The sequence below is a fragment of the Columba livia genome, chromosome 4 (genome assembly GCF_036013475.1).
Source record: "Columba livia isolate bColLiv1 breed racing homer chromosome 4, bColLiv1.pat.W.v2, whole genome shotgun sequence".
Classification (NCBI taxonomy): Eukaryota; Metazoa; Chordata; class Aves; order Columbiformes; family Columbidae; genus Columba; species Columba livia.
Window position 1 is genome coordinate 36,372,982 of NC_088605.1, and position 19,851 is coordinate 36,392,832.

A 19,851-nucleotide genomic window follows, 5' to 3' on the forward strand; every position below is an offset into this window, starting at 1 on the left:
ATAGTATCAAAGACTGGATCATCTCACATGAAAATCACACAATCTCTTAAAAAAAAGGTGCTGCAGTAGATTTCTTTGATTACCCAGGTGTCAAACATGCTCTCCAAGAAACTCCTTCAGAAATAGAATAACAGCATCACATCTAAACTGTCATAATTTATAATAATATGAAGTGATGAGGAAGTGACAGATAATGAAGAATAGCCTGAAGATGCAATTGCTTTTGATTAAACCTGCATTTCCTCTTCAGGCACACTTTGAGAACACAGTCTCTACTGTGCTGGAAGAAGTTCCCTAAAGAGTCAGTTACCTAATCTTATACACATGCAGAGATACACCATGTGTTTCAACTAGAAAATGGAGTCTGAGTAATCAGGCAACAGGAGCTCCCTTTGGAAGAAGTCAGAGTTCAGGGAAGTCCATAAGTACTGCTGCTCTTAACAACTTTTCCTGCAGGTGGTAGGTAATGGCACTTCGATATCATCATCACACATGTCCAAACCTATCGTGCTGATCCTTTCAAATGTGTGGATTAATTGTAATGAAATAGCAGTAGTTAAGACTGATTTTATCTACTCCCTCTTTCCACTGCTGCTTCTTCTATCAAACTAACTTGCAACATCACTGCAATGACTAGTATTCTAGACATATATTCATGCCTATTGCTTGCAAAAATATTAGAATTCTAAATTTTCAATATAGGCACATCCAGGAAAGTGCTTGAAAAAAACAAACTTTTTGATCTATATTAAGCATTTAATTTTTTTTCCTGCTTAGCTCTTGAGATACTTTTAATTCTTCTGAAAAAGTATACTCCATGGTTTAATCCTGACAGGTTTAAGCACAACATATTGTAGCCCACTGGGTCATCAAGGTCAGTGTTATCAAAGAAAAAATTTATTTTATGAAATTGTGTTAATACTGCTAATCTGACTCACTTAGTCCCTCTCCTCCAAAGTATCTGAAATCTTATTTCTAGTAATAAAATATTTACTTGCAAAATGTGAGGCAAGATACTTAGGGTTTTTTTATTTATACTCTTTCAAATAAAATTTAAATTTTAGGAAGAAGACAAAAATATTTGAAGAGCTCAAAAATTGAAACAAACTTGAACTTCAGCTCATGAAAAAGTAAACATGTACATCTGGTCAACATAATTTGATTTTACTCTTTATGATCAACAAGTAAACAACTACATTATCATGTCTTTGGTTTTGTATGCTAAAATAACCTGTGTGGTGATCTTGATTCCACACACACTTCGGACATTCTTAAGATGTCATGAAAATGAATTATACAATCATTACATTGTATGAACATATTTTGAAACAGAGTCAATTTATAAATGCTTCAAAAAGGGATCACTGTAAACTGCTGATAAACACCTTTTGCCCTGAAATTTCATGAGAGTTATAACCACAGAGATTGCGGTTTAAGATTTTTTTCTACTAACATTCTGTATAGAGCAGCTCCGAGTGTTGATCAGGTTGTGTTTGATTTATTTTGATGAAATACGAGGAAGAAAAAAGTATGAAATCTCTCAAATATATGAGTAGAAATGAATTATGTGCAAATTAAAATTATATGCAGCCCTTCCAATCTCCTACTTTCAAAAGTTGCACCTTTATGTTACTAGATTAACAATTGACACTGGCAACTGAATAAATCATAACACTTGTGAATATAAAAAGCTATTTAATCTTGAAGGGAAAGAAATTATTGAAAATTTCAAATTTTTGAGTAAGTGGTGTTTGAATACAACTGATAAACCACCAAAATAATTGCTGCCAGAACCATCTTAACATCTGCTTATCCCTTATAAACATGCTAATGTTATTACCCTTCAGTTTACTGACATTTCTGAATCATTAAGACAAAAATTCCTATCCTATTCCTAGAGAGATCTAATAGGACATAAAATAATTTTTATTTTTTATTTGGCTAATATAATATTTGTAATAATATATACCATACAATGTGAATTTCACTATAGCATCATTTATTCCCTAATAAAATGCAAATGATTAATCAATCTATATTAAGTTCAACTATTTTTATAGTCAGAAAGTACCATGTAGCTGCAAAAATCTAAAACTTAATGGTTATATTCTTGCCTGAAAAGACGGTGAAAATGAACCATAGAAAATAGGTCTGGAGGGAATCTTACAACTGATTTGGTCCATTGTCCTGTCCAGACAACCATCAAGCAGAAAAGACAGCTCTGTACTCCATCCCAGTAGGGCAGCACTAGCAGAATAATTTTGCAGTGCCAACTGCAGTGATTTTTTTTATATTTAAATAAATTTGGTAATGGTTCACAGGTTCTGCATTTGTTTGAAGTCTTCTGTTACAATTTGAAATATGTAGAATTTAAAGGCATTTTAATAATTTAATGCTTCAGAAATTTAAATCCTTCAAAACTATAGAAAAAATCACAAATTCCAAGTGCAGAAGAAAGCAGAAAAGAAGTAGTTCTGAATAACTAAGAAAACAGACTATAAATAGTTAATTTTGGCAGGGATTTCACCAAGACCAATGAAAAGCAATAAGAATGACATAGATCCGACTCTTAAAACACACCACTGTAAATTAACAGAATTCATAAAACCTTTATGGATGTGCTAAGGCAAGCATAGTGAGAAGTTGTAGAAGTATCTCATGTAATGAGGCAATACGTGATATATGTTTTATAGCTTTGTTATTTGATTATTGTTCAAGACAACAGTCTTACTGAACTGTATAATAGAATATTACATAAACAGATACATATGAATCAGTGTGATTAACACTTTCAAATGAACACATACTAATAAAATCAGATTTAGATTTTAAATGTATATGGTAAAAAATGCAGTAAAATACAAACAAACCAAAATGAATACAAGAAAAAAAAAAAAAAAAGGTGAATCCACCAATTATAGGATTATTAGCTGGAACTGTAACATTGCTTTTGTTTTCATGACCTGTTTACCCTCTGAATGAAAAACATAACTGAAATAGCATCTATATGTACATGTGTTTACATACTTATATATACACACACTGAGACAAGACAGTATGTGTGCATGTGTTTATCCTCACTGAGATCACCAGAAAGTAATATGAAAACAATTATCCTTCTAATGAGTGACACATATAGGAGAGTGCAAAAAAAGTACTTAGCTTGTTTATTAAATACCTCAGCATTGAACGTAAGATGAGACCTCCTATCTTGCTGCTACAAAGCAGAGGGGGTTTTTTTAATGTGAGTTTCTGAACAATTATATTTCAAAATTTTGAATTTTATATTCAAGAAATAAATAATAATAAAAAAGAGTTCATAGGGTTTAATTATTCCTGGTTTTGTTTGTTGTGTTTGTAATAATATAACTCACTACTTCAATATTTTCTTGCTTTGTCGCATATTTCCTACTCACAAGTCTCAACACTGAGAAGTTAATTTTAAAAATATACACACACACATACATGCATATGTACAGCATTAAATCCATGTTTATATTCAACCAAGAGCATGATAAAACCCACGTCCTTCTCAGCCTTGACATTCACAAAATTCCACTGTCCTACCAGCCTTGTTATGTTTATTTACTCTATAAACCTCAAGTTAATTTGTTATTATCATCTTGCTTCTTTTACACAAAATGTTTCCAACTCAGCTAAAAAATAACCTCACTCTTGAAATCAGTTGTGAGAATGTTAGTAATATTAACTGCCTTTTCCCTCCTCTGTTGCAGATTTTTAATGGTGTTAAGTCCTTACTGGAACTTAGGTGACAGATATCATTAGAACATACACTTCTATTATACGGAATTCTTTGTTAGAATCTTTACATAGCAGGCAATTTCTGACAAATATTTCTACCAACCATTTAACCCAACACTTCTTTGTCCATAAGGTAGAAATCTCTATTTTCTACCAATTTCCCTATAAGCAAATATATTCAGAAGGAAAAGGAACTTCAAGAAAAGAAACCTCTACGAATCAACCGATGAAATCAAAAAAAGTAATAATGTTTATAATCTGTCAGTAAGGAAACCAGAGAAAAGACTAAGGAACCTTTATCATAACTAGAAATATTAATCTCCAAGTGAGTTTCTAGTCAGCAGGTGTGCGTATCCTGTTCAAATACTTATGTATTATCAACTCATCAATAAAAATATGACTACAGTGATCTGATAAAGATACAGAATTGCATTGACAGAGAGATATTTTAGCAAGGATTACTGTCATCCCTGGAAGACCATCACCACCCTTGTAAGTTATTTTTCAATAACTTAATAAGGTGGAGTTCAGGAGATTAAATGGATTTTGATGATGTTGTTACTTAAGATGATGATGGTGTTTTTCATTGCATTTCATTTTGTTTTTCACAGCAGACAGAAAAGAATCTATCAATTCTTATATCCTTAGTAGGATACAATGCAGAAAGAGAAATGAAACTTCAAGTTTACAGCAATGGCAATCCAAGGAAAGTCGTGTCAGAGCTTTTTCCTTCCAAGGTTTTTGTCTTCACTTCCAAAAATGGATAGATACTAACCTTAGAGATATATATGACATGAACACTAATAGTAGTATTAATATTTTATTAGTGCTTATACTCTGCTAAAAAAATAACATTTTATACATACAGTAGAAAAATATAGGATTTAGGAAAACTTCAATTACCACCTCCTTTTCAGAAAAAAGTGCGGCCTCATGGTTACTTTGGTGGAAAACATAGAATCAAATCCTCTCAGACATTAGAGAGAAGTGAGGCCTGTTTTCTTCAGTTGATTACTATGGGAATAAATCTACTAAAATATAAAATGGCTATCAGGAAGATCAGGTAAAATACCCACTCCAGAATTTTGTAAATCTAAAATGATTATACTTTTCTTAAGAGAATTTGTGCAAACTCACGTTGCAACAAGTAGGAAAAGGCTAATTATATTCATCTCAGAAGTAAAAAGGTTATATTTCTCATTTTAATCTAAACTATTTTTCTGTCCTTCTTATCTACATCTCAAATTAATTTAAAAAAACTAGAAGACTATGTATTTGTTTAACCTAGCTTCATCTAGTGCAGTAGATAAGGGATGGAAAATGTGAGGTATTCTAGACTACTATGCAAGCACTTCAGCAGCAAGGGGACTATTACAGGTCTATCACTCAAATAAAATGATAAAACGCAACTGTGAAGAGAAAAACTTTATTAAACTCATGGGAGACAAAGCTGACCTGAATGTAGGTAATGAAACTCAGTTACTAATGATGAGTACATACCAATCTATGAAAATGTATGGATATACAGACACATATGGAGAGACTTATATATATATATATATATATATATGTATATGTATATGCATATATATATATGGTTAATTGTATTTTAAGACATTTATTAGTTTTGCCACTATTGCTACCAAATGATGCATCTCATCTGGATTTACAAGACTTTAAATACATACAGTCTAGTACAGTATTCCTACACCAGTTTTTTTCATCTTTTTATTTTCTAATTTCCATCCCTTTCAGGTGGAAATCACTTCAGTAAAACAGATAATTGCTTCTGCTTTGCAATGTCAAACAGTTTGCCTCAGGTTATGGTAGTCTTTAAAATTAAGATGGAAAAGAAAGTTCTCTCTCATTATCTTTCTCTTTCAAGCATCCTTTCGTCTCATCCTCTTCAGTGGTGTCCAAAGTCATTTTTTCCCCATTGTTTATTCGTTTCTATGGTTTTCTTGCATTTAGATACAATTTTACTTATTTTCTTCCCCACAATCCTCCACCTCCAGCCTCAGCTTTGAATGACAAAACTTTACAATGGCTGAAGAGGAAACCTAGAATATGTTGCAATCGAATTGCTCAGTCCACAGCATTTTCAACAGCAGTCATAAATCTTTTTGTCTTTCCATTTTCTCATCACAAAAAAGCTGCTATAGTAAAAATTCTTCTCTATCTCAAAAGAGAAAAACAAAAGACTTTTGAGACTCCTAAATGTATACTGTATTCTTGAAAACTCAAAAAAAGTATTAAGATAAAAATATCACTCATTTCCATATCCATATTTTCCATAGTCTTGCCTTAACTTTCATCTTCTCAGTGAAGTTCTAAAACTTTGTCCTGCTCATGAAAAAGACAAAGCACAGACTGACAAATGGGAGAAAACGACAACTTACAGTGGCTCCTGCTTGCTGGGCCATCAAATTTTGTAACAAAAGGTAGCCAAATACGACTGTTTAACAGGTTGCCTAAATACATGCTTTCCCCATCCTCATCCTTTTTCCCAGATGAACACTATCATTCTTTATTTTGACACCATTTCTGAAGATTGAGTTTTTGCTTCAGTCAGAATGTCCTTACACAAGCAAAATTCTAAATGTTTTCTGTAAAAGCTGAAAAGAGGCCAAGCCTACTGGAATGTGTTCATTAGGCTATTTTTCATTTTTATATTTGATGAATCCACAAGCATTTTGTTCGTAGCAGTTCAGTTAACTCAAAATATTGTTTTTGTAAAAATATTGCCACTAGAATAAACAGACAACTACAACTTCTTCAACCATTTGATTAACTGAATTAGGCATTTATGTAACATTATTATATCACAGGTTTATATTTTAATTTTGTACTCTCATGGCACATTTATACAGTAAAACTCAGCTCATACAACTGTCATTCAATGTCATTTAAACTTACTATCCAGCTCTTAAAAAAAATACATAGCTGAAATAGTTGGATGAGCATCATAGCACTTCCTTATTACATTCTTCAAAGAGATTAAAGTAAAAACAAAACAATATCCAAGACATTTCAGTTTTTCTTCAATTAATAAAGTCATAAATTCAGATAAATATAACTAACAAATGCATTACACTTGAAATAATAATTCTGACTATTTGTAGATTACCAGTCAAATTTAACCGATTCCTAAAGAAATAATGCTGATGATACCTATCTAATGTTAAGTTTAGTTAATAATTACTCAAGCACTCTGGCGCAACTGAGAAGTAAATTGATTTTAAGATGTAATGACAGTGCAGTAAAACTCTCAACCTACTATATACATGCATTTTCATTTTAATTTTCTTTAGTATGTGATTTGACTTATAATATTTGAAAAAAATATATCCTTCTTCAGCAGTTTACGCAGATGTTATTGTATAAAATCTATTTTTTACACTAAACAGAGGTAATGAGGCAATGAAACATTCATGGTTTGGTATGTTTTCTGATTAGCCCAAAAAGTTTGTTGAGTCATTTCCAAGCAATTTTTACAAAGCACGGAAAGCAATTACATTATATGGTAAATTGTTAACCTGTGGCTGTTTTCCTAAAAGTAAAAACTTATTAAATATTTATTTATATCATGTATACTTAGTCTATATTTACAGGTATGCATATACTATGTATACTTACTGCATATTTAAGCACTATATTTAAATACTCTATCTGTCTATAATTGTGTATGTGTATAAAAAGTACACTTAGAACTGGTGAATAATTTATTATCACTGACTCATCAAATATATTAAACCACCAGAAAAAATCAGTGCTAGAGCAATTTTTAGTGATTTATACAGCAGCATACAGGAACATACAGGATCATACAGAAAAAACCTCAGAGGGACAGATAGAATTTGTTTTCAGATGCAGTCATCTCTGACCTCACTGTGTTTGGCATTATCAAAGTTCTAAGTGGTTAAATGAAAAAGGTTTGTTTGGTTCTTCTATTTTGGGGTATGAGAACGTTCAAACCAGACATAATTTAAGGAAGATTCTAGGGAACACTTGTTTCTGATTTTTTTTTCCTTGTGCTTGTTTATTTGTTTTAAGATACAGCACATGGCCCAGTTTGGTTGGTCGGTCGTGAAAAGGTAGATGTTAGACATTTTCACTTTCTTCAAAACATTTCAGAGGCCTGAGCAACCAGAGAGGCAAGATTGTCTTTTAAAAGCTTGTGGCATCTAACATGAGAAGGATTATTGGATGGCTGAGAGCAGAAATGGAAGCAATAGGAAATGAGCAAAGTGAAGCCAGCACATGCATAGGAAGCTCTTCTAGCTAATGTAACTGAGTACCTCTTGTTTGCAAATCTATTGTGTTGTGAGGAGAAGGATATAACACTCAGCAATAGTTTTAAGCCCTGTCATCATTTAAGGAGTCTAGGCTAATAGGAACAAAATACTTTTTCTGGACTTATGAACTCCTCCTTACTTCCAAACAAAGTCTGGCTATGTGGATTATTGGATTATTGCTTAAATTCTCTCATAAAATCTCATTTCCCCACAGAGATGATATTCACATTGTACAATTCTTGAACCCCAGCTACTCTGCATGGACACAGATCATGATCTACATGAGGAGAATCATCTAGATTTGAATTGTAACAGTGAGAACTAAGAGCAAAAAGTACATAGGAATGAACCTCAGCTACTCTTTTAAGGATTCAGGGGACTGAGGGTGAGTATTCCCTAACTCAAAGCAAAGCAATAAAGAAGCAAATTAGCAAGCACAGAAGCCAGGGGAACGATAAATACATCCACTAAGTCAGGCACAGTGCATATGTGGCTGATAATTTAACACCATGAAAGGGGATTACAAATTTGCAGTGGTGCAGTGAAACACTAAGTTCCAAAGAGATTTAATGCAAGCAACACAAGGTAGCTTTAACAGCTGACAAAAGATAACAAAGAAAAAGCACAAATAGTGTCACAGATTTCATAATACTAAAAGACATGAGGCCATATGGAATCTAAACCTGTAGACATTGCATCACTCTCAATGTTGGCCTAATCTCTACTCTTTCAAGCAGCAGTTTGGCTGGCAGATAGACCAAAAAAAAAAAAAAAAGAAATCATTAAGGACAGGCTATCTCAAACAAAAAGAAAAAGCCTTGAAATAAGCTTTGACAATTTGAAAAATCAATTCATGTGCTTAGATTCGTACTTTAAAGAAATAAATCCCTAACCTAACCTATTACAAAGTAGGATAAGAAATAGATCAAGTGTTTTTGATAGTTTCCTGAACTACTTTAATACTGATCTCTGTTGAAGAGTTGGATTATTATTGAAATGTGAATCTAACACAGATTAATATTTTATACTTCTAGGAGCAGCATCTCAGGCTAAGACTGAGACAAATGACCTAGAAATAAAATCATAAGAGGTACTAAAAAGTATTCACTATTGCTAACCTGGTTTGATTAACTACTTCTGCAATTTTTCTATTAAAATTACAGATTTGAGGTTTCCATTCTATCACGAAAAAAAAAAAAAAAAGAAGACAAGAAAAATAAATGGAAACAAGAATTAAAGCCAATTTGTTAAATCAATTAATGGCAGCAAATACGCACAGTACTGACATGTATCACAGATAATAATTATTTGATAAATATTTACTAAATACCAGTTCAAAAAACTTTGTTGATGAAAGGACACAAACATATATTTTTCATCAGGAGTTCCCATCATATTAAGTGAATCTTATTAAATGTTTCAAACTACAGTTTTCTGAATTCCAAAATATTATCTTACCCAACTAACCTTTGTTAATGAAAACAAACAAGAAAACAATCCTCTCAGACTTTAATACATTGGCAATTAAGCTTTATAAGAAAAAAAAAAAGTTATTTAAATGGCATTATCTGCTATTTATCTTATTGTATACTGCCATTTTTTCCCTACTGAGTGCTATTAAGTGCTTGCTGTTGAAGAGGTTTACATTTAACATCTGTCACTTGTATCCAGAAGTAGCACCTACAGGGAACTGTCAAATAGATTGTTGTTCTCCTCTGTAGCACCAGCAAATCTGTCTCACATCATTTACATACAGATAGTTATAGGCATTCATCATTTCATTATGCTGACTGCCTCACTATTCTAATGTATAATGTCTCTTTAATGAGCCTCAAAAAATACAATATTCCTTGATTTATGACTGCTTAACTGAAAAATTATACAGATTGACAAAAACTCACCAAAAAGCATTTTTTTTCTTCCCACTACCTTGCACTTTAACAATGACTCTTGAGTTATCTCATGATTTGTTTCTTTGACAAAAGAAATTATCAAATTTTCACATGCTAGACTTCACAGACTGCTGTTTTAATAAATATACGTTAATTTAAATGAGAAAGCAGTACGGAATTTGACAAATTACAATCAATCAGTTTTTGTCAAAGAAATAAATGTGTTGGACAATCTGTTTCAGTATTATTATATGTCAATTACTGTATACTTCCTAACTTATCATGTGGGATACTGCTGTACCAGTCATGCCCAAGTGACTCATAAATGAGCCAATTTACATGTTCAAGTAAATTGAACTATGCTTTATCGTACGAACTTCAATTATTTCATACACAAATGGTTGCCACTGAAAAAACAGCTCTGCTATCAAGAGCATGCTGAAGTATTACAAGCATACCTAAAACATCAAACAGAAAGCTGAGAAAAATGGGCAAACGCTTCATTCACTTAGCTGCACTCAGGCATTATGTAGGGTTCCGTTCCACCAGCTACATCTCCATGAGTTTATAAATAATATCAGGTTTTGATCATCCAAGGTAAAAAGGTTTGCAAACACTGCTCATTGTAGCCATCAGAAGCAAGAATTTTCAGGAAGCAGAAGAAAGCCTCAGATACTTTGTTTCTGACAAATGCGCAACTTGTAGTTGAATGCTTTTAGTATGTGGGAACGTGCTAGGCTCTGTCTGAAGTTTCTCTCAGAAAGAACTACAACTGAACTGTATATCTGAACTCCCTCTCCTTCAATCAGACGATCATTTCCATGTAAGTTTCAGAGACATAGTATCTCTCTTTCAAAATGCCACCCCTTCCAGAAGGTTCAAATGTAATAAGTGCAGATATAAACACATGAGCACAAACATAACCATACATTGCCTGATCTCATAAGCATCACTTCATATTTCCAAACCATGAAGCCAGGCTAAAAAGACTATCCATTCAATGAAGTAGAAATATATGGAGATTTAAGCAACAGATGGCAAGCTACAACCCCTAGATCCCTGAAAAAAAAGTCAACTTTAAGCAAAAAAGTCATACAAAACAATTTATGATATTATTGCATATTTAAGAGCCTTTTCAGTAGATGTGGATATATTATATGACAGAAAATAAAGTGCAGAAATTACACTGATATGTTTGACCCTGACAGTGTTAAATTCTCAATACAATAAAAATTCTCATATCATAATATTGGATCTATATTTCAGTTCCTTTGCACTAAATATTCCAGTTAACATCAATGTCTGAATTTCAATTATTTCACGGAATCAAACTTCTAAGGAATATAGCTATATTACCCCCTAATCAACACAATGTATTTTTACTGTCTAGGAGAATTTGGAATTTGCATGTCTACGCTTTTCAACCATATATAACGAAAGCCTATCAAATGAGCTAGTACAACTCTTTTTTTTCTTTTCTTTTTCTTTCTTTTTTTTTTTTTTTTTAATCAATCACAAAACCTCCATGGTGTTATTTTGTTGAAATGTATAACTCTGAATCCAGAAAACTAGTATGCCAACCTGAATGCCTATTACAAATAGCTGAAGATCCAAATTCATATAAATTCTTATACCTGGATACTTTGTTAATCCAAAGTATCTCAAAATATCCATTCCTTCCCCTAACAAGAAGTAGTAGTAGTAGTGTGATAAAATCCAATTAAAAAAAAATGTTCAATATTTACTAATCTCAACAGATTCTTAGACTGTCATTCTGACCATATCAGAATTCTCTGTGTCCCTTGAAGCACATAACCAGGAGCAACCATAGACAGTAAGTGTATGTTATGTCTGTTAGTGTTAATGTTGTAAAGCTGTGCTATCTAATAATACTAATTTAAAAGCTAGAAGAGATTATGATTGGTTCTTAGCAGCATAGAAGGTGATAAGCACTAATACAGCTATTCCTATAGCACCTTCACATTGCAACTGTTTCTTGCTTTTCCTGCCTCATGGATTCATTGTTACATCTCCCACAGTGTACAGAGTTACCACTTTTGAAAACTTTCTAATACTTCCTATGACTCTTGATTTTTCCATTCTTAATCTGAATTTCAAAAAAGACAGTGGAGCAACATCTGTCAGAAGATGCTTTAAGCCTTCACATTGTTCTTTCTTATGTGTGCACAGAAATATATGGCAGTGTTTCTCTGGTAGAATACTAAATTAGCAATTTTCCTTGTAGAGTAGTGAATTACCCTGGAATCCAACAAAATTTATACAATGTGTTTCACACTGATTGAGCCTACTTACAGGAAGGCTGTGCTGCAAGTGGATTCAATACTTCAATCAGTGTTGCCTGCACATCGGAAGAAAATCCAGAGTGTATTCTGCTCCTGTGTTTAATTTTCTGACTTTCTGTAGATATACCTAGGAAATAACCAGTACAAAGTAAGTACAAATAAAAATAGAAAATAACATAAAGCAAATGATTAGAAATAAAAATAAAAAATGAGCAATAATTTACTGCATAGTTCATACCATTAGTCATCAATATGCATGTACCACATTATAGAAGACAATTTAATCCTGCAGTACCCAAGTGATTCCAATGCTCTTCATTCTCATGGCTGGCAAGTAAAATCAAACAGCTGCTATCATTACACCTAAACAGCCATTTGGTGGCCTCAGAGGAGAAACATAATGACCACAGAGGGAACTGCTCTAGCCTTCCAAAACAGCACAACCAGTTATCCATTCAGCATTTAGAATACATGAAACAAATAGTCATGTTTGTTTGAACAATAGACTTAATTCATAATCTTTAATTGGTCTTTTAGTAGACACCTTTTTCTGGTTCCTTTTTACATACTTGGCAGAATTCTACAGGAAGTGACTTAAGAAGTGATATGAAAAAGGCATAAGGAGGACCTGTTTACACGTCTTGGTGTGTCTTATAGAAAGTAGGGTTCAGCTCTACCTTGCTTCACATCTAAAGTGGCAGTTCAATCTCTCTTTAAGTCAAAACTGGACTATTGTCCAGATACAAAATCTACCCCAAGGAGTTAACCATTCTTAGCTTTCAAAGACCTTTTTCTTACTTCTTGCACCTAGGCTTTGCTGCAAATTAAACCCTGCTACTTCTTGTCATATCTAAACCAGAGTTAGCAAACTATTTATGCTGATTTCCTTTTGCAGCAATTTTATATATAAATATCCTCATTTGTTTCATTTCCTAGTTTAAATAAACCTGATTGCAAATCCTTCTTTGATGTCTTTATTAATTTTATGAACTATCAATAACTATGTTCCAACCAAAATGATATGATTCTATGTATTGTTTGTCCTTTTTGAAAACTTAGATGACCTGAGCCTACAAGTTGTTTCTCTGCATGCTTGCATATTATGCTCCTAAAGATCTGTTGAGAAAGAGCTCTACTGCATCTTGTTCTAGCATTTTCAGATATTCTATCTCTCATGCCTCTGCCACAGACTATCAGACCAGTAAACAGGCAGGTAGAAATCAGTATGTTATGCCTCAAATCTATACAGGGCGATAGAGGCATGAAATATTTTCGAATTTGCCAAAGGATATCTGCCAGGTATTTCAACACTTCTTGAGCTCTGCTACTGCTGATATGAAGTGCGAACACTTGTGTAAGTAAGCAAAAAATCTGGAACTAGCTACACATGTCACAGTATGGCATGGTGAATATAGTGTCCCCATATTCTTTCCTGAAGCATTTGAGAGGATTCCTCATCTTGATTTTGTGCAGTTAATTACTTCTACTTAGTGTCCATGCCTGTTCTTACTGAAATGTATGTTTATTATTTTCTATTGCTTCTGGTATTTATTATGATCATTTTAAACGTGAGTCATGTCTTCTAATATGACTGCAGGAAGAGTATAATCTGAAACTACTGGCAAAGTTATGGAATAAACTTAAACCCAGTACAGATTAATGAAATTACACTCTTTCTCCCCATCCTTGGTTACTGGGGAAAAGAGTGACCATGAATAAATAAAAAACTTTTTTTTCTTTTTTTTTTTTTTTCCCCAAAACTCCTTGTATACTAACTTTAGACCAGTATCATCTAGCCCACAGTTCCCTAGCTTGCTTAAGAGAATGCCATATGAGATTACCAAAGCTGCAGTTTGCTAAATTCAGCTTCTATTCTATCTTTTCTAGCCCGTAAGGCTTGCTGCAATATTTTGTAAAGATACAGGACAGGACTGACTTATTCCCTACAAATCTAAGTGAGATGTTCATTCTCACCATCTTTTAGAGATGCTGAGAAAGAACACTTTAATAATTTAAGATCCTTCATGGAAATTCAGTTAAGAGAACTACTTACAACTTTGGATATTTCTCCAGGTCAGTCAGCCCCTTTCTGGGCTTTTGAAACTTCATTATATTTCAGTTATCAAATATGTTGTTAGTATACATCATGTAAACATGTTTTTTTTCATGCATGCATACTTTTTCTGGCATTATAAATCACATAGACAATAGTCTCTGCACAAAACCAAGACCAGAACAGAGACACTTGTTTCTAGTTGAGGTTGCCTTGCAGTCAGATGATTTGTACTGATTTTTCTAAGAAAAGGCATGACTTTCTGGATAATTAATTTGTTCTAATAGATAAAATAATTGCATTCTAACATATCGCTCATCCAAGACTCCAATACAGACCTCTGAATTTTCTACCACTTTCTGTACACAATTGACCCCGCACAAGGAGGCCAACAGAGCACAAGATCGGTTATTAACAGTTTATGTTTTATTTTTAAGGTTTTATGGAATTGTACATGGATTTGTCCTACCATTTCCTCTGATCTTCCAGTTAAGAGCTCTTTTGAGTAGCAGTATCTTTAGTTGTTTAGCTTGTAGTAATTTTAATTCACAGAGTAGGTCTTCATATTTTTTCAGTTGTTTAACAAAGAAAACACTGTCTGTTTTATTTATAAAACCAGATGATTCTCAAAACAGACAGCCCTGTTTTGGGACATCTACTTTACATTACTGGGTCAATTTCCTTTAAAGACAGAGGTGTATTCATCAGATTGCTGGAAGTATTTTACTTAAAGGAAAGAATACAGAAAACAAAACCAGATGAATCTGATACCATTAGGAGCAAGTGCCTTATTTCCCCGGGTTCAGCTGTGCCAGCTGAACAGATAACAGAGGCAGGCCATAGTTAACCACATGTTCATGCATGTGTGCCCAAAGACTTCCCTGACACAGCCTATCCCTCACTTGATCCTCTTAACAAACTGAGCTTAATAGTGAGTGTTACTTTGTTTGGTGTTCCTTTACCCTGTCACAGAAACTGGTGAAGGATGTGGGCATTGATCTGGCTACCTCTCATACAATTAGTAAATACATTTTCGGGGCAATTTTATATGCTTTTGTTAGCTGCTTTGTTTGTTTGTTTTTGTTTGTTTGTTTTTCTCTGCTACTCTAGCTCAGTTTTGTTTTTTCTTTCTCAACACTTGGTGCTCTCTGGTCTATCAGCTTCATTTGATTTTTTTAATACTGGGATAGAAATTAGGGACAACTTTCCACAAATCTTAGTATGTACAATAAACTTCTATGGCAGGATTACGAGCAAAATTATAGTTCACTGCACAAGGAAAGTTTAACACAAGAACTCTAAAACAAATACACTGAGGTCCGTCTTCTCCCCTTCACCCACCACTTGAAAGCAGCCTTCTGCTTAAACAATGTTTCGGGATAGTTGTCTCTTCTACATGTAAAGCCAAGGAGAAATAACAGTAATCCCTACTGAGAAGACTGTGTTAACATCTGTATCTCTTTTTAAGTACTAATTGTTTTCATGAAACTTTCTTTGGCCTTTCTACTCTTTAACACCCCACTCTTAACATACAAAATGACCCTAAGAAAAGCAGCTCAGCCCTGTAATTCTACTACTTCTATGATACTAGCATTCCAGATAAGGAATATCTATCAAAATAGTGTCAGAGAATTATCTGCTCACTCCAGTCTCCTTTTTTGCTTTATTTTTCTTATCTTCCAGCAGCACATGCCTAGACTTCTAGTCAACATTGCTCACAAAGCTCACAGATAAATAAAATCTAAAAAAATAAAACCAAAACAAAACAAACTCAACAAAAAAAAACACCCACATCCAAAAAAATAACCCTTTTTCCCTTTCCAAGCCTGTTTTTTTTTCTTTTTTAATCCTCCTTTGTTTCTCTTTCCGTGACAAAATGGTTACCTGTGTAGTTAGCTTTACCATTTCCTAAAACCTTTTGGTGAGAAAGCTGAAGAAACCTCTCACATAGGCTGGATTTAGCTCCACGGCCTCCTTCAACCTGGCTGCTCTTCCCACCAGCAGTGGCGGCTGCTCCACTAGGGCCCTCATGAATTTCTCCCTCCTTGTGCACAATTCATGCCCAACCACAGGCTACCTCTGTTTAAAGCTTGTGGGGAGTAAGCCTTTAAAGGACAAAACTAATAGTTCCAGGGCCTACAAGACACTTGTGAAAACATCCCTACTTCTTGAGAGAGACTTACACTCCAGCAAAAAATAAAATTTAAAAAAAAAAATAAATAAATAAAATGAAGCACAGTACAAGAAGCTGATACTCCCGCCCCAGTGTCATGCACCTTGTGACAGGCAGCGCGAGGCACCCAGCCTTCTCCATGCGACTTATGGGGCCGCCAGCCAGCAGGCGGCAACCACGTGCCAGGAGGGAGGCAGCGGTTGTGTCCCTGCCCAGGGCTGGCCGGCCGCCCGCTGCTGTTTTGGCGGGCTCCTGGCCTACTGAGAAGTGCCGTGGCCACTCCAGAGAGTGGTAGCTGGTGGTGTGAGGCAGGGTTAGTTGGCTCAGAGGCTGCACTCCCCACCAAGTGCGGCTGCAGATCCCACCGAGGACGCGGAAGAGTCAGGCACGCGGGTGCGAGGAGCGGCAGCGTGAAGCTGCACAGGGGCATCAAGGCAAGAGCTGCAGGGAGGCTGGCACCTCTGCTCTGTGGGGCAGAGAGCCTAGTGACACGGCTTGGGCAAAAAGCTAAGGTACTCCATGTCTTTTTCCCCCTCAGTTTTCACTAGTAAGGTTTCTCCTTAAGTCTCCCATGTCCCTGAGCCACCTAATGGAGTCTGTAGGCATGAAGCAGCACCCAGAGGAGAGGCAGGAGGAGTGAATCACTTAACCCACTTGGAAGTCCATGGGCCCAGGTGGGAGGCATCCCCAGAGATCTTCATGAAGCTGGCAGATGTCACTGCGACGCTGCTGCCTGTCCTTTTTGAAAAGTTTGTGATGCCTTGAAGGCAGCTGCTGTCACAGTCCTCTTCAAGACAAGCAAAAAGCAGGACCTGGGGAATTGCAGGCTGGTCAGCCTTAACTGCATCCCTGCAAATGTTGTGGACCAGATCTTCTCAGAATCCATTTCTTGCCTGAGCAGCAAGCATAGGCAGATCACACTTGATCAACCTCACTGCTCTCTGTGGTGGGGTCACTGGCACCAGTGGATGTGGGGAAGACTTGATGTTGTGCATCTTCATTTTAGGAAAGCCTTTGGCACAGTCTCCCATGGTCTCCTTACCACCAAACTGGTAAGAAACAGTCTGGGACAAACGGATTAAAAGGTGGATGGAAAATTGTCCGGACTTCCACGACTCAGAGAGTTGTGATCGGTGGTGTAAAGTCCAGCTGGCAGTTCAACATCTTCGTTGACAGCCTGGATGACAGACAGCACTCTCAGCAAGCCTATAGATGGCACAGCATTGGACGATAGCAGGGGTGCTAGGAAGAGGAACCTGAACTGGCCAGAGAAATGCATTGACCAGGAGCTCGTGGAGTAGAACAAGAGCAAGTGCAAGGCCTTGCATCTGGGATGGAAATACCTCATGCAGCAAGGAAGGGCAGGCTGGGGTTCAACTGTCTGGCAAGCAGCTCTGCAAAGGCGGCCCTGGAGGGTCCTGGTAGGCAAGTTGAATATGAGCCAGTAGTTGTGCCAGTGTAGTGTGGGCCAACTCCATCCTAGTATGTACTGCTAAGAGTGTAGGCAGTATGCCCACAAAAGTGATCCTTCCCCTCTGCTTAACACTCGTAAGACCACAGCTGGGATACTATGCCCATTTTTGGGCTCCCTAGTGCATGAAGGATATCAGCATACTGAGTGATTCCAGAAAAAGACCAACAACATGGTCAGGGGACTGGAAAGCACAGTGTAAAAGGCTGAGAGACCTGGGCCTGTTGAGTTTAGAGAAGAGAAAGCAACTGAGAGACCTTCTTGCGACGCACAGCTGCTTCATCGGAAGAGGCAGAGAAGATGATGCCAGACTCCTTCCTACCAGAGGCGCACAGTGGCAGGACAAGGGGTGAGAAACACAATTGGAACCATCAGACATTTTAATTAGATACTCAGGGATGGGGTGGTGTGTGCAATTACGATGATGGTGGTGAAACAGGGCAACAGGTTGCCCAGAGCAGTGGTGGATTACATTCTGTGAATGTTCAAGACTCAACACAACCACAATCATCTTCATTTCATTTCATTATACCTGTTTTAGAGTAGGATATTGGACTAGGTGGACTGTGGATGTCCCTTCTGAACTAAATTATAATTCTGTGATAAACCCTAAAATTATAGTGAGTGTTTATTGGGTTTTTGAAAATTTGAGGGAAAAAAAAGTTAAGAAATTGATTATATAACACCATACAATTTGCATATAGCTATTTGTCATACATTTAAAATAGATGGAAAACTAATTTCTTTTTCAAATAAGGTATTGCTATCTGAAACAGACACATGCAGGGTATGGATGAATGGTGTTTTGCAAAAAGCAGATACAAAGTATAAGAAACATTGTGCCTTTTAAAGTTTGAGAATAGTTGCCATATATTGCCTAGCACTATGCTAAAAGACAAAAAAAACCCAAAAACAATCAAACAAACAAACAAAAACAAACAAACAAACAAAACAAAACAAAACCAACAAAACAACAACAACAACAAAAAAAATCAAACCAAACCAAAACCACAAAAAAACCCCACTTAGATTTCATAGAAATATCTACTTTGGTGGTTTTCTCACCATAATTTTTTGCCCTTCATAGTATGGAAGACATTATTTTGTTTTCTACACGTATAAATACATCTCTCTTGTACAATGTATGTTATAGAAAACATGGCCTCTCTAGAAAAATTGTCTAGTTACTATCTTAAAAATATGAAGCTCGTTTCCCATAAGAACTCTGAGAAAATTACTTTGAAAAAGCACGAAACTGAAAAAAAAAAAAAAAGACTTAAGATGAAAAGCAGCATGTTTCCTGTTTGAAAATATCAACCTACTTTATTTACGAAGAATCTAACCAATCTAACCATAAGTCTTTACTGTTGCATAACTGTCACACTTTCTGAAAATATGGCTTTGATAGCAAGCTTAAAAAAAATACATCAAATTTGATACTTATATTATTAATATGTTATACATGGTCTGCGAAAGCCCATATACCTCACATGTGGATACCATGAAAACATTCTATAGACAACTCTTTAAAAATATGTATGTTGTAAGTTTTTATGAAGTCATGAAGAGTTCACGTTGTAATACATGCTGCCTAGCAAGGGAGAGTTATACAAACAGAAATTCAGTCAATATCTTATTAAAAGCAGGGTATGAGAAAATAACATGAGAAAAAGACTTGTTACCCAACACCTAGAGAAGTTTGAACACTACTTACTTGTAAACTCTTATAGCTTACTAAAGCTAAAAATGTTTCTCTAAATTAATTATTCTTTTATGAAAAATTGATGGAAGTTTATAGCCATTTATTTCCCTCTTAAACTGTAGTTTTTGAATAAAATCCAGATATGACTGAAAGAACCCAGATCAGTCCATCTACTCTGGACAACATACTTAAAGTAAGAT

At 35.1% G+C, this 19,851-nt stretch overlaps 1 protein-coding gene across 21 annotated transcripts in view; it reads right to left on the reverse strand.

Moving 5' to 3' along the window:
* The window catches only part of TENM3 (teneurin transmembrane protein 3), a 1,347,463-nt gene that overhangs the window by 1,278,494 nt on the left and 49,118 nt on the right, over window positions 1-19,851 (reverse strand). For all 21 annotated transcript variants that reach the window (XM_065061257.1, XM_065061277.1, XM_065061276.1 and 18 more), the window contains exon 2: window positions 12,263-12,379. The gene's annotated coding sequence lies outside the window, so the exon portion shown is untranslated. The remainder of the gene's footprint in view (window positions 1-12,262; window positions 12,380-19,851) is intronic.